Source organism: Copidosoma floridanum, unplaced genomic scaffold (genome assembly GCF_036245765.1).
Source record: "Copidosoma floridanum isolate Cflo_tuat_1 unplaced genomic scaffold, Cflo_Japanese_pri ptg000008l, whole genome shotgun sequence".
In the NCBI taxonomy this organism is placed as follows: Eukaryota; Metazoa; Arthropoda; class Insecta; order Hymenoptera; family Encyrtidae; genus Copidosoma; species Copidosoma floridanum.
This window is the reverse complement of record NW_028321885.1, coordinates 9063901-9078248: the sequence shown is the minus strand read 5'-3', so window position 1 is coordinate 9078248 and position 14348 is coordinate 9063901. Positions and strand designations below refer to the sequence as shown.

General features: G+C 31.5%; 1 protein-coding gene and 1 non-coding gene across 2 annotated transcripts in view; one reads left to right on the top strand and one right to left on the bottom strand.

Annotated features, from left to right (window-relative positions):
• The window catches only part of Hacd1 (3-hydroxyacyl-CoA dehydratase 1), a 235166-nt gene that overhangs the window by 184126 nt on the left and 36692 nt on the right, over nucleotides 1-14348 (top strand). The gene's annotated exons all lie outside the window — the stretch shown is intronic.
• Nucleotides 438-510, bottom strand: TRNAT-AGU (transfer RNA threonine (anticodon AGU)). Its single transcript has one exon. It is a non-coding gene; the product is annotated as a tRNA-Thr (tRNA).

Here is a 14348-nt window from a genome sequence, read left to right as displayed (position 1 = left end):
AGTATACAAGCGAATTTTCATACATCTAAATCATTGTATCAAGAGGTGCATATGCATAGATAACCGCCCTTTGAATACAAGCATTCTTTATCCTCCTTACATGCCTTTTTTTGTCAATATCCAATATTCTAAAGACTCATAATACTAAACCACATAGTTTCTTTTTCAAGAAAATTTTCTTAAGAAATAAATAAGAATGAGAAAAATATTCTCCCCGGGTGCGGATCGAACACACAACCTCCTGTTAACTAGACAGTTGCTCTACCACTTGAGCTACCGAGGAGCTGTACATTTACTTGCACCGTAATTTAAGATAAGTTTTTCATTCTTGATTTTTAGAGCTGTCATTTACCTAAGCTCGATAAAGTAGTTATGTGACTTTAATTCTTGTCGGTAAATTAGAAATTCATACAATCAATAAGAATGAGAAAAATATTCTCCCCGGGTGCGGATCGAACACACAACCTCCTGTTTACTAGACAGTTGCTCTACCACTTGAGCTACCGAGGAGCTGTACATTCACTTGCACCGTAAGTTGCGATAAGTTACTCATTCTTAATTTTTAGAGCTGTCTTTCACCTGAGCCCGATAAAGTAGTTATGTGACTCTACAGTTAGATATGTGTGAGTGAATTTACAGTTCCTCGGTAGCTTTAAGTTTTACGATGGTTAAATTAGAAAATACTAAGAATCAAAATGTAAATACCTAGAATGACAGATGTATACATACATTTATGCCTTCATGGGTCTATACATCGTCTGCAACATATCACGAAAGATTTTTAAAAATTAGTATTAAATAAAATAGCAGGAAAAATATCTCTTATACATTTAAGAACTGTTAAAAATATTAATTACAAAGCTTATGAAGAAACGGCAATTTCTATGGGATTTGTAAAACATGATTCTCAAACTGATATTATTTTTAAAGAAGTACGTAAGCTTATGCCACCTTATCAACTTAAGAAATTTTGTTGTATGGTTTATTATGTCTGAAAAATTTTTATGAGCCATGTTATTTAGAACAAATACAAAATATTTTTATGAAAGATTGTAAGAATAGTGTCCATAAAGCTGTTTTACATCCACACGAAATTTTCAGTTCTAAAAACATGTCTTGTTAATATTTTAGTTTACCAGAACCAACAGCATCGATAAAAAAAATTTGATGGTAAAGACAATGGAAAAATAAATTTGACGAAATGTTCTAACGATTAAGCTATGATCAAAATCTAATTATTTAACAGATAATAAACTTCGAAAACGAAAACTTTTTTGTCCATGGTACTGGTAGATCTAAAGAATTTTTTTTTTAAAAGAACATTTATTTACTACTGAATATAGATTAAAAAGAAAAAAAAAAAAAATTCTCAACTCAGCTTGGGTAAATATTGCTTCTTTTCTTCGTCTGATAGGAATTACCACTCACAGGACTGTCAGAGTTTCATTAGACTCAAATACTGTAGAAAATGTTTTCTTACAGTTTGATTTAGATAAAAAAAGAGTAATTATTTATGACAAAGCATTTATGATACAAAAAAAACAGTAGAAATGGTTGATAAATCTTTAAGAGCTTCTAGAGGCTTGTCTGATAGTAAGACATCTTCCGAAAAATTACTGATCATTTTAAGTGGAGACTTTCGTCAAATTCATCCAGTTGTGTAAAACAATAGCAAAACTACTATTGTTTAAGGAACAATAGTTTTTTGAAGACTTTTTCTTAAAAAAATTATGTGTTTAATATGTATAAAACTTTCTCCATTGTTGCTAGGTATAGAAGGTAAAATTATGGCTTTTAAAATTCCTTGCACATGGAAATAGAATAAAATATGTATATATGTGATTGGGTCATTTTACCATGATCGGTATATTTCAAGCCTGGTTTGATTACAACGTCGTATAAGCAAATATTAATCTAAAAAAGTTTTTAAAATATTAATAACATGTTAACTGCTGAAGGAACAACAAAATTCAGATCCTAAAAAAGCATTGTTTTAGTTTAAGATGCCAAAAATAGGCGAAATTAGCTTCGCGAGCCCGTGTTTCACTCTAAATTTATAGTTTTTACGACGCCTGAAATTAAAATACAGATTTTTCAAGTATTCTGCGGTATGGAATCTTGAAGTTACTAACGCAAACAACATTTTAACGTTTTTTAGAGAACTAGAAAAAAATGTACTTAAGACTAGGATGCTGTTAAATTTGTCAGATTTTGGTCCCCCAGACAAATTTAACATTTTAAAGTAAGATTTCTTCACAAATGTACGCAATTGAATTACGGCGTTATAATTAGGATGTTTTCTATTCTACGGAAGTTGAGGATAGTGCAGTAGTTTTTTCCCGATTTTTCTGTCACGATAAGCCCAAGATCTGCCTAGGATAAAAACCAAGAGCCCGTAATGCTAAGAAATGTTGTGTATCTTTTTAAAGCGTTCGATTATCGACTTATAAGGTGGCGAATTGAATCATAGCTGTTTTGTTTTGCATATGATATAAATGCACTAATAAAATTAAACGTTTATTCGGTGCGTTACAATCTCGATTTATCGACGGATTTGTAAGACCCTGTAACGCTCCTTGAAAAAAGCCCGTAATACTAAAAAATGTCGTGTATCTTTTTGAAGCATTCGATTGTTGACTCGGGAGATAGTAGGTTAAATTATAGCTGTTTCGTACATAATATAAGTACAAGGACGAAGTTTAGCTTTCATTTGGTACGTCACAATCTTGATTTTGCAACGAGTTCACAAGAGCCTGTAGAGATATCCCGTAACGATTCAAAACCCATTGTATGTTCGTGTAATGTTTGATTATGGAATTGGAAACTGGCTGTTGCAAATATTAATAGTAAATACATGACATAAATGTAAATTATTATTGACAGCGCATTTACCTTAATTATAATAAGATTTCATAAAAGCCCATAAAGCTCCCTTTTTTTTAAATAGAATAAAAAAGTTGTTGTTAAAAGTTTTTTCGTCCAAATCCAGCAGGCCCCAAAAAGTTTCAAGTTATTTCGATCACGGACAATGCGAAAATAATATTTTAACAAAGTACAAGCCATTTTAAGTGTTCATGCATTCTGGCCGTTAAAATTTGCCGATTTTTTGTAGAGTGATCCATGTATACATGTTTGTTCTAAAAATTTTAATGACATTGTTAATTCTTTACTAAGTATAATTTAAATTACTTTTTATAATAAATACACATATATTTAGAATAAAAAATATTCGAGTAATATAGTAGGAAAATCAGTAACTTACTACAGCATTCATTAAGCAACTCACCAAGGAGTAAATAAAACAGAAAATAATACTTATATCAATTTTTCAACAGAATATTTGAATAGTATTCAAGGAAATCTTCCGCCACTTAAATTCGTGAGTATAAATGCTATTATTTTATGAATACAAAGTTTAAATGTATCAGCAAAACTTTGCAATGGTGTAAGATTAAAAGTTCCAAAATTATTAGTTATACTGAAGCTAAAATAATCGTTGGAGAAAATGCATAGAAAGTACGTACCACGCTAATAATACTAAATACAGCGAATTCTTCATTACTTCTTTTTGCGTGGTACAGAAAACAATTTTTATTTATGTTAGCTGCTTCTGTGACTATTTAAAAGTCAAAATTTAGAATCCTTAGGATCGTACCTTAAAAAATTATTATTATCTTATGTACAGCTGTATGTCGTATTATTAAGTAAAGATCTAAACAAATTTTTTTTTCAGAATTAATCAGAAAATAAGTTGAAAATTAAGAATATTGTTTGGAATTCAATTTTTGAGTAACTGAACTAATATAAAAATTGTGTATAATCATTTTGTAACTTACCACCGAATGTATTAAACAAAGAATGTATTTTATCGCAAATTACCTTGTTAAAATTTGAGATGTAAATGAAACTTTCTCATAAAATTATAAAGTTAAATTGTAATTAATTCTATGTATACAAGTAGAATAATAATCGTAAAATCATATAAAATTTATTTCCTGGTAATATTTTTTTTAGATACATCATAATAGATAATAATTTTTATCAACACGATAAATGGAAACAAAAATTTTTATCTTAAGAAAGTCTATCATGAAATGAGACAATCCACGAAATTTTTTGTTGTGACTTATGGAACATTGTTATACTAGAAAAAAAAATTATTTTTGTCGAAAAAAGTAATGCCAAACCATAAACAAAAAAAATTAAATGATCAATGTCATTCTCTGACTATATATTATGTACTAATATTTAAAAAAGTCGTGAAATGAACTTAGATTTTAAAACAATCCCATGCACTAGAAAATCTCTATGATTCAGATTTCGAATCATATATAGGTCTATTGCAAGCATTGGTACCTACTAAAAAGTAGTGTACAAATTAATTTTACTTATAGTATTTATATACCAGTACTAGGTAACTTACCATATATACTTAAAACTTGAAATATAAAGTATTTATGAATTGGTCACACTGTAAAGTAATTTGAAAAAAAAATTAAAAGAAACAAACCAGGGGGTAGAAATCGGGCATGGGACCCACGGTAAGAACGAAGTTCTTTAAACATGAGATGAGTATAGAGACACACAATTTCTTAGGTAACAAGGGGGTCGCGAGATCCATAGGATGAACGAAGCTTCATAAAAATAAGTACTGCATTCGTGTAGTTCACTAAAACAAAAACTTGAAAAACAAATTAAAAAAAAATTAAGAAAATTTAGTTTAGTACTCACGATAGTTGAGTATTATACTTCATTTAAGCATGACGTACTCACGAAGTTCAACTATCGTGAGTACTAAACTAAATTTTCTTATTTTTTTAAATTCGTTTTTCAAGTTTTTGTTTTAGTGAACTACATGAATGCAGTACTTATTTTTATGAAGTTTCGTTCTTCCTATGGGTCTCGTGACCCCCTTGTTACCGGAGAAATTGTGTGTCTTTGTACTCATCTCATGTTTAAAGAACTTCGTTCTTACAGTGGGTCCCATGACCCATTTATACCCCCTGGTTTGTTTCTTTTAGTTTTTTTTTTTTTTTTTCATTTCTTGTTTTATTTTTTTTCATATTCCATTTCATTATTATTTCATATTTCATTTCATTACTTTTTTTTCATTCTTTTGTATTTTCTTTATTTTATTTTATTTTATATTGTTTTTCTATTTAATTTTCTTTTATTCGTTTCCTTTTTTATTCATTTATCTTTTTTTTCATTACATTGTATTTCTTCATGTCTTTTTTAATTTTATTTTATTGTTTTTTTCATACTTCATTTCATTATTATTTTTTCTTTTATATTTCTTTCTAATGCATTTTGTTTTACTCATTTCTTAAAATTGTATTTCCTGTATTTTTATTTCATTTCCTTTTTTATTCCTTTTTTTCATCTCATTTTTTAATTTTTTTTCTGATTTCATTTCCTTTTTTTGATTTTATTTTTTAGTTATTTTCCATATTATTGGTTTAATAAACTACTATATTTATATAAATATGTCACATTGTAACATAATTTTTCTGTTGAATTCGAAATAAGCTCCCTTAAAAACCATTGGTACGTTCTGCAACTCTATTGTACATGTTGATTTTAATAATTCATTTATAACAGTAATTATAAGCATTATGTTAATGCTAATAAAACATCAGGTTAAAAAAAAGTTGGTCGGTATTTTATGCATCAAGTGCATAAAATACTAATATTTAATGCGGAATAACGCGCCTTATTCGATTTAATCTACATACCCATATTCATGCTAATTAAATTTTTTGTTTTTTTAAATTTATTATTTAGAAAAAAATTTTTTTTAGACGGAAGAGACTTCTTGTAAGCGACTTCCGTTTTGTGGAAATCTGTCGTTTTTAAAATTTCAGCCCCCCCAAGCATGTGACATAAGAAACGTCATTTAAAAAAATAATTAAATAAATAATTTATCATTAGTTGAATGTACTATCAGTGAATGCATATAAAAATGAAAAATAAGTTACGAACCACAGTATAAGTACAAGTAACCAATTTTTCACAGTCGGCAGCGCTCGTAGCAGAGTGGGTAAGGTACTCGACTCGTATTCATGTGGTGGCGGGTTCTAATCTCCTTATTGGAAAGTGTTTTTTTTTTTTTTTTTTTTTTTTTTTTTTTTTTTTTTTTTTTTTTTTTGAAGAATCGTAAAAAAAAAAATTCAAAGTGAAAAATGGTTGTGGGAAAAGAAGATTAAATTGTTCAAAAATTATTCGCTTGGGAGTGTGAAGGGGAATAGTGGGCAAAGGTGTGCAGGAGAGTAGGGCGGCAGGGTCGGAAGATATATGGTGGGGTGAGGGGAAGTGTGTAGGGAACTGATGGTGAGGGCGACGGGGTATGGGGGGACACTTAGGAGCAAGAGACTTCCGGTAAGCCACTTCCGTTTCATCAAATTTGTCGGTTTTAAAATTCCAGCCCCCCCAGTACGTGACATAAAGAACTTCGTTCTAAAAATAAATAATAGACACAATATTACGCTTGACTACTTTATCTACAAATTAGGATAAAAAGTTGATTTTACAAACTACATGCCTTTCATTTAAATTATTCAAAGCACAGAAAGGTCATGCTTGACCAATTCTTAACTGCCCTTAACTTTAGAAAGTAATTGTCATACACACTTTGCTTTCATTTAAATTAACGTTAATATGAGCAACTTACGAATTTCGAAACAGAACGTATTACAGATCAGACTTCATACACAAATCAGGTGATATGAAAGGAGCACTATTCTTATAGTATTAGACAATGTATGAACGACTTATTCGCTTACAATATAGTGGTTTTCACATTTAATTGATTAATTAACAATGTTCAACGTTAATATAACTACTTAACTATAAAATATATAAACGTGGATAGTAGTCGATCCAGAGATTAAAGTTTAAGGTAACTTGTAATTAATATGGTGTTTTTAAATTTTTGTTACTTTCGAAATGATTTAGTTTAACATGTCTCCTATACTTTTTGTATTTCATGTAAAATTTATAGCTGTTTTCATAATAACGTAGAAAATTTTTTTTGTTATGTGCTTATTTATTTTTGTAGCTGTATGGTTAAATAAATAAAAATGGTAAAATTATTGCTTTGATTTATGTTGATTGCAATTTAAATTTAAAAAGTCACATTTATTTTTATCATAGAAAAAATTCTCAATAATTGACTTGTTTATTTACTGCTACTTCCAAGTGTACAGTGTGTTTATGTTAAAATTCATGTGTGGTGAAGTGGACTGAGGCGCGTGACTCTTGCGGCAGAGTGAGAGTGTACCTCTTCTGCAAGGTTTCTGGAGGGGGCCAATACCGACTCACACCAGCACCACCGACTGACATACACCTCACCTGCGACCAACCACATTACTTCTAGGTGGGGAGAAACATCTAATGGTATGGCGTTTGACACACCCAACCTACAGAAGTCAACATGAAGCACAAAAAGGAAATGTACCTAAAATGGATCAGCCAACTTCAGAACTCGTGAGCACTGGTTACACAGCTGGTTCTTGCATCTTGAAACGCGCCTCCGAATAAAATGAAAACGATTGAAATCTTTTTGGCCCAACTACTGTTGAAATGCAATATCTTTTTTTTAAGAAACAGAGAGTCAACAAGTTTTGCCATCCTTTTAGAAACATGCAGAGGCCTCAATCCGTTCAGTCTATTAACAGCAATGCTGCCTGGCTAGTCCATTCAGTCCAACCTACCCGCCAAGCACTTTGGTTTACAGGCTAAACTGCCTCTTAATTACACCGCCACAACCCAAGCTCAGAAATTTCTAAACATCAAGTTGTTTGCCTGCTTCTGCGTTCGTAAGTCATGTAATGTACTTCTTTAAAAAAGAGCTACCGTCACGAAACTTGAACTATGAGTGAAACCTTTAAATAGTCTTATAAAGGCCTGATATTACAACATGCATTCGCATTGATACACCAAAGAATGTTAACAATCAACAATTTCAACATTCATTACTGCGTATAATCCACATAAAGTATTGTATAAAATTTTAATAGCAACTCGTACCTGAAGTAGAATCCAGTGATTTTAACCACCATCTAATGTATAATTATTGCAAAAAAAGCAAAAGTATGAAAACTCTTTGCACATACCAAATTCCTTTTTCTCTTTTATCAAATGCTCTTAAGTAACTGTAAAGGTTTGAGAGTGAGTTTAGTTGCATCTTTGAAGCGAATGTAATACTTAATTTAGTAATAAAGCTGCGTGTTAAAAGAGTGCATTTCTAGCAAATGAAAAACTAAGTTTGATGACTAATATGTGCCGGAAAAGCTCGATTAAACCATGGCACTGTAGAGTCATCTGAAAAGGAAAACAAATGGGATCAAGAAAGAAAGGACTGTCAATTTAGATTCTGACGTTAAAGCAGCAGCCTAGTTACCATTATAACCTCAAGTATTCTTGTGTGGAAATTGGACTATTAAGTCCATTAGTTTGTAGAACGAATCTACGAGCTCTGCCCTTAGGTGAAGCTTAGGTTACTTTCGCATTCCCACACCTCCTTCACAGTTTCTCTCTCTCTATTCTTCCCCACAGCATCACGATAACAGTACAATGCATTGTATTTAAAACAAAACTGTTTGACTAATTTATTAAAATATTTCTATTGCGGATACTTAAACATACTGTTTATTTTTATAAGCATTAAATGATACATTACAAATAAGTATAATGTGGTATTGCATGTCATGTAGGTGGTTCTATCGAAAATCAACGAAGTTCTTGTTTGAAGGAAACTTTGTAAGAAAAGTAGTACTCTTTCTGAAGTTAACTCAAAAATTGTAGAAACACGTAATTGTAACACTATCGAATCTTATTTGCAGTGTAATACTATCGTAAACATAAATTAGCTTAGTAACATGATGTCAAAGTCAACAAATTTTCCATTTATTTCAAGTATAAATACAATCAAAATTCTTACATGTAGATGAAGAAATCTGTAAGTGTCTATAAGAACACAAACACTTTTATAAATATAAATTTAATTTATAGGAACTTTGATCTCGTGACTCAATAATATCCGTAAAATACCGATTTTAGCTCCAATGTTATATTTACGTCGCTTTGTTATTTTTAAAACTGTGCCATAACAATACCTTTCTGAAATACATAAATTTGAAAATAAACATAATGTCATTATTATTCAAACTCATTCTGTTAAGTGGTTGACCTTTTTTAACGTAATTTAAATAGGTTATTGGAAAATGTGTAAAAATATTTTCTTCAGTTTTGTCGTGACCACCGCTGCTAAAATTTTAATGTTTAATATGCATTACTTGTTTATAAGATCTTAAAATAACGATATTTACTAAAGGATTATTCACGTTTATATTGTTTTTCAAAAAAATTTGTTTGTTTACCATTTTCTTTCGATTTAAATAATTTTGTAATTTCATATAATTTTAACAGAATTCATAAGAACACTCTGTTAATTGATCATAAAATTTTATAAAACGGCCACAGAATTACCACCTAAGATTATTGATTTTGACAACTGCATATGTACGTAAAATGTCAGTCACCACTTTTCCAAGCATGTTTATATGATGTTTTTCAAATATATCATTCTTGATATTGTCATAAATATTATACGTATAAGGGATGTTTGCATGCACATATAATAAATTTCTACTATTTGTGTATACTAAAAGGGTACCACCCTCCTGCGCGCTTCACCTGTCAACCCCTTCAATTATTTATTATTTCATACTTCTACAGGTGATAACTAATTCTTGGTCGGAATATGTGCAATAATAAGGAACTATTCTCATATATCTCCCATTTTATAACTTTTTCCGATCCTAGTATATCTTCCGTGATAGTATGAAGAGCATCCTTTATCCCATTCTCCTCCCACTTTTAATGATGAACTCGGTATGAAGAATTCTCTCACTCTTGATAAAATTTCGGTGGAGATTAGTAAACAATTTCAAATAAACCTACTGCATCAGACTTTATACACGTTTTATTTATTTATTAACCTTTGAAAGAGAAACTTATTTCAATTTAATTATATTCTACTTGAAATACAAATAATTAAAAGACAACTTTACAAAAATGTAAACATCTATTAGAACATAAAATATACATCAAATTACTTAACTTATTATGTAAGCTGATTTATAACAATGAGCCTCCTTAATAGGGCAGTACTTCCGTGGTTTGTATTATTGTATAACTATAGTTATAGTATAAATACACTTATAAGTGTTCTTCGAATTTGTTTGTGTTAGTATTATGTCATGCAAAGACAAATAAAAAATAAAATTTTTTTACATAGTTTATCACCTATAGTACTAAAAAAATTTAAAGGTGAAAATTTTTGTTTCCTTCTGCATTACATGACCAAAAATTCGTACATGTATTATGTATGTTATAGCAAACATAGCCGTACTTAGAATACGCGAATAATAACAGAAGTAGTATATTAAGTTATATGTATTCTATGCACACGCCTGCTTGAATACGTAATAATATTAAAATTTCCATTATTTTAGTATGGGGTTCTTAAAGATCTATTGAAATTTAGTGTACTCTAATATTTTCAATTTTTGTTATACCGAGTTTAATAATATTTTGAGTTAGAAGTTTTGCTTCTGCCAGGGGTCCTAAGACCCACACCTGGTTTTTTGTTTTAATTTTTACTTACTGATTATTGGTTACTAATTATTAATATTAACGCAAATTGACTTGTAATTATAAATTCAGTGACATATGAAAGTCAGAGGACCTTGACTGAGAGAGTCGAAGATGGTGTTGGATAAGAGCCGCTTATTGAGAGCAGCAGTTTAGGGAAGTTAACCAAAAGTAATCAAGCAAAGGATCTTGATAAATAGAGAGTCAATAATGGTGAGATTTATTTATTGAGACCGAGGCTGGCTAGCGTAGCGTGCTCTAGGCCTTACACTCGATTTTGCACTGGTCAATTCGAAGTTACCGTTCTTACGTACACACAGGGCCCAAGGGCTGATCTGAGAAAGCGATCATTGAATGAGAAAGCGTATTGTCTAGGGCACGCCGTTGCTCAATTTGGGGCCGTCACTCGAGTTCAAGCACGCGATAGTTCGCAAAATTTGAGGAAATCCTCTTCCCAGTCCATGGCACTAAAGAGAGGGGAGACAGTTTCTTATCTTTTCTTCCGTCCCTCTTTACAACTTGTATTTTTTACAACAAATCGTTATTGCTAAAATATCGCTAGTTGTTCATAGATGAGCAATCTTGATTTGTTAATAATAAAGAAAAGCAATGGTAGTAATATGAGCAGTTAGACAAAAATATTGATAATGGTTGTAATGAAAATACTAATAACAATGATACTACTGATAATAGTTGTTGTAGTAGTAGCAGTGGTAGTTACAATAGAAAAAATAATAGTAATAATAATAATAGTATAAATGATAACTATGCAAGTAACACTAACAATAATAATAATAATAATAATAGTTATAATAATTATAGTAGTAACAGTAGTCGTTACAAATAAAAAATTGCGGTAATAGTTATCGTTGTTATAATGAAAAATAGTGGCAGCAATGATCGTACAAGTAACAATATAAGGAAAAAGATAATAATAACAACAACTACAATAATAATAATAATTATAGTTACAATAGTTGTCGTATCAGTGAAGGTAACAACATTAGCACTGATGCAGTGCTTATGATAGTAATGATACTGATTTCATCAAACAATTGGCTGCAACAATATATGTATAGTAGTAATCAACAATACTTGAGCTTCGTCAATAATATTAGAAACATTGTTCTTGGAGCAAAAAATAAAATAACCACTATTAAAATTATGCTCCTTCTCACATTCATATTAACCTAAGTTTGAATAAATGTTACCAAAAGTAAATGTAATGCTGCTTATTAATATTTATAAATAATTATGTCTTTAACGTACTATTATAATTATTGAGAGTGGGAGGAAAGATAGGCTGTTTAGTTGTACTTGGTGGTAGTGGCGTAAAGCTGCTTGTTAAAGTGTCTGAGTAAGAAAGGCACCAATGGTTGATGAGATGTATGGCCTGTTTTTATTTGACAAAAAATAACATCTGATTTTTGTCATACTTTAGAGTTTCTTCAGAAGTTGGAGTGTTTGCAGCGTCTGGTTTCCCACGGAATTTTTTGTCGAGAGCAAAAAGGTATACTAGGTGCACTGCATGCTTGTGTGACTTCTTTGAAATCGTTTGTTCTTGGAGATGATGAGAAAACGCCAAGTGTCTTGTCCTTTCGGTGCCGTTTGTGTGAATGAATAGGAGTAGTAGAGGCTGCTGACATTACACTATATTATATAGGAATAAATAAATTTAAATACAAGAGGGAAAGAACCTCACAGTAAGCTATGGGGCAAACGAATAAGCATAAATTACAAAACCACCTACATAAAACACCTATTTGAGTTTGAGGGCTTGGGTTGCATTAGTTAGAAGTTAACTGGGAGCGATAGATCAAATCCTGGGATAATAGTAGAGAATCTGGGCCCAGACAGACGCTTCAACATGGAAGGTGATATGATACGTTGACTGGAGTCAGCTAACCGAGGATTTAGATACATGCTTAATCGCAAGCAAGCAAGCAAAATGGAGGAAGACCACTGATAAGGGCTTTAAAGCGTAGAAAAGGATAGAAGAGGCGTATAGGGGAGCAGTGGGCCATATAGTTAACGATAGACACGAAACAATTTAACCTCTTCAGGGACAGGTGACAGAAGAAAAAAAAATACAAGACCTAATGAAATGAAACCTGACTAATACGACGGACACTACTCGATACATAATGGAACAAACTAGAATTATATTATTTGGAAACCATATGCAGGAGCTTTATGATATTAGATCGTTGGAAAATAAAGCAGGCGTTATAACAGAATAAAAGATTAAAACATTTGCAGAATGAATAAGTCGATATGACAAAGTCTCAGGAATAATAAGCAAATTCAAATAATTGGTCAAAAAAAGATAGCGAAATTTGAAGCAGTAATATAGAAAGCAAGAATCATGGCAGAGCTGATTAGATCAGACAAATTGTTCGGAAACGAAGCCCTGAAAACGGAAGAAAAGACTGGGAAGTTCGCAAATGTAGCAGCAATCGTATCCAGTGGAAAAATTATATTTTACATACAGCTACCACACGTAACAAAAGAAGAATTAAACCTTTTCTGGAATCATTATCACTGCAAGAACAAAAAAAGTTAAATGCAAAAGACAGTCGTGTATTTAGAACTGACATACAAATATGTGGTGTGCAGCATGAGCGTGAGAAGACTTACACCAGTGTCACGAAAAGTAATAAGTCGATGCAGGAATTCCGGGAAAACCCGAGTGTGCATACAAATATAACGAACAAAAGCAGTGAAGGATGACCACTCATGCGAAACTTGGCTTGTATTAGGAGTCACAATGAGAAAACTGGACAGGTGCCCACTAATACCAGCTAAACTCAAGGGCATGTATTAGATACGCCTACACGCAAAAAACCAGCATGCATTAAGTGCAATAGGAGAAGCAAAAGTACACGTACAGTGCGAACGTATCAAACACAAAACACAAAAATGACAGACTCAGGTGTAATGAACCTGGCGAGAGATTGCACGGCCCCAACATACGAAACTACATCAGAACTGAGGCAAGAAAAACGAAATTATTAAGTGGTAAAATTAAAAAATCCAAACTTGAACTTAAAAGCAATAACGCAACGAATAGAAGGAGTAGAAAGGTTTAAGATGCTAGAATCATTAAGGACAATAATAAAAATAGATGAGCTACAATAACCGGAGAATTAGCAGCATGGACCTAACGATATAATAAAAACAGATACAAATCTGACAGACATGAAACAGTGAAGACACGAATAAAAGGACAGCTATCGGACTGGAAAAGTTACGCGTGGGGCAGCTGAAAAATCGTTAGGTTTGTTTCACGATCCACTGTAGAACGTCGTACGCGTGCGCGCGTGTATGTGTAGAAGAAAGACAATGAGAAAAATACATTATAAGGTATTATGTAACACAAGTAGCAAAGAAAATTTTAAAACTTAACATTGGATGAGAGAAACCTGTGAACATGAACAAACATGTACACACATAAGGTACAGTGAAAATAAATCAGGAAAAACGGGGATATGACGCTTGAAACCACCCCCTTTTCTGTAACTGAAAATTATGTACTACACAAACATTATCCTACTATAAACGTACAAGTCAGGAAGTAAATCGCTGCCGAGAACATCGACCTCGCGGCCTTAGACGTGTTTCATACAATATCATATAGCTATGCATCCGTGCGTCCCGTCTGGTCTAGACCGTAAAACGTAGGCAAATAGAGA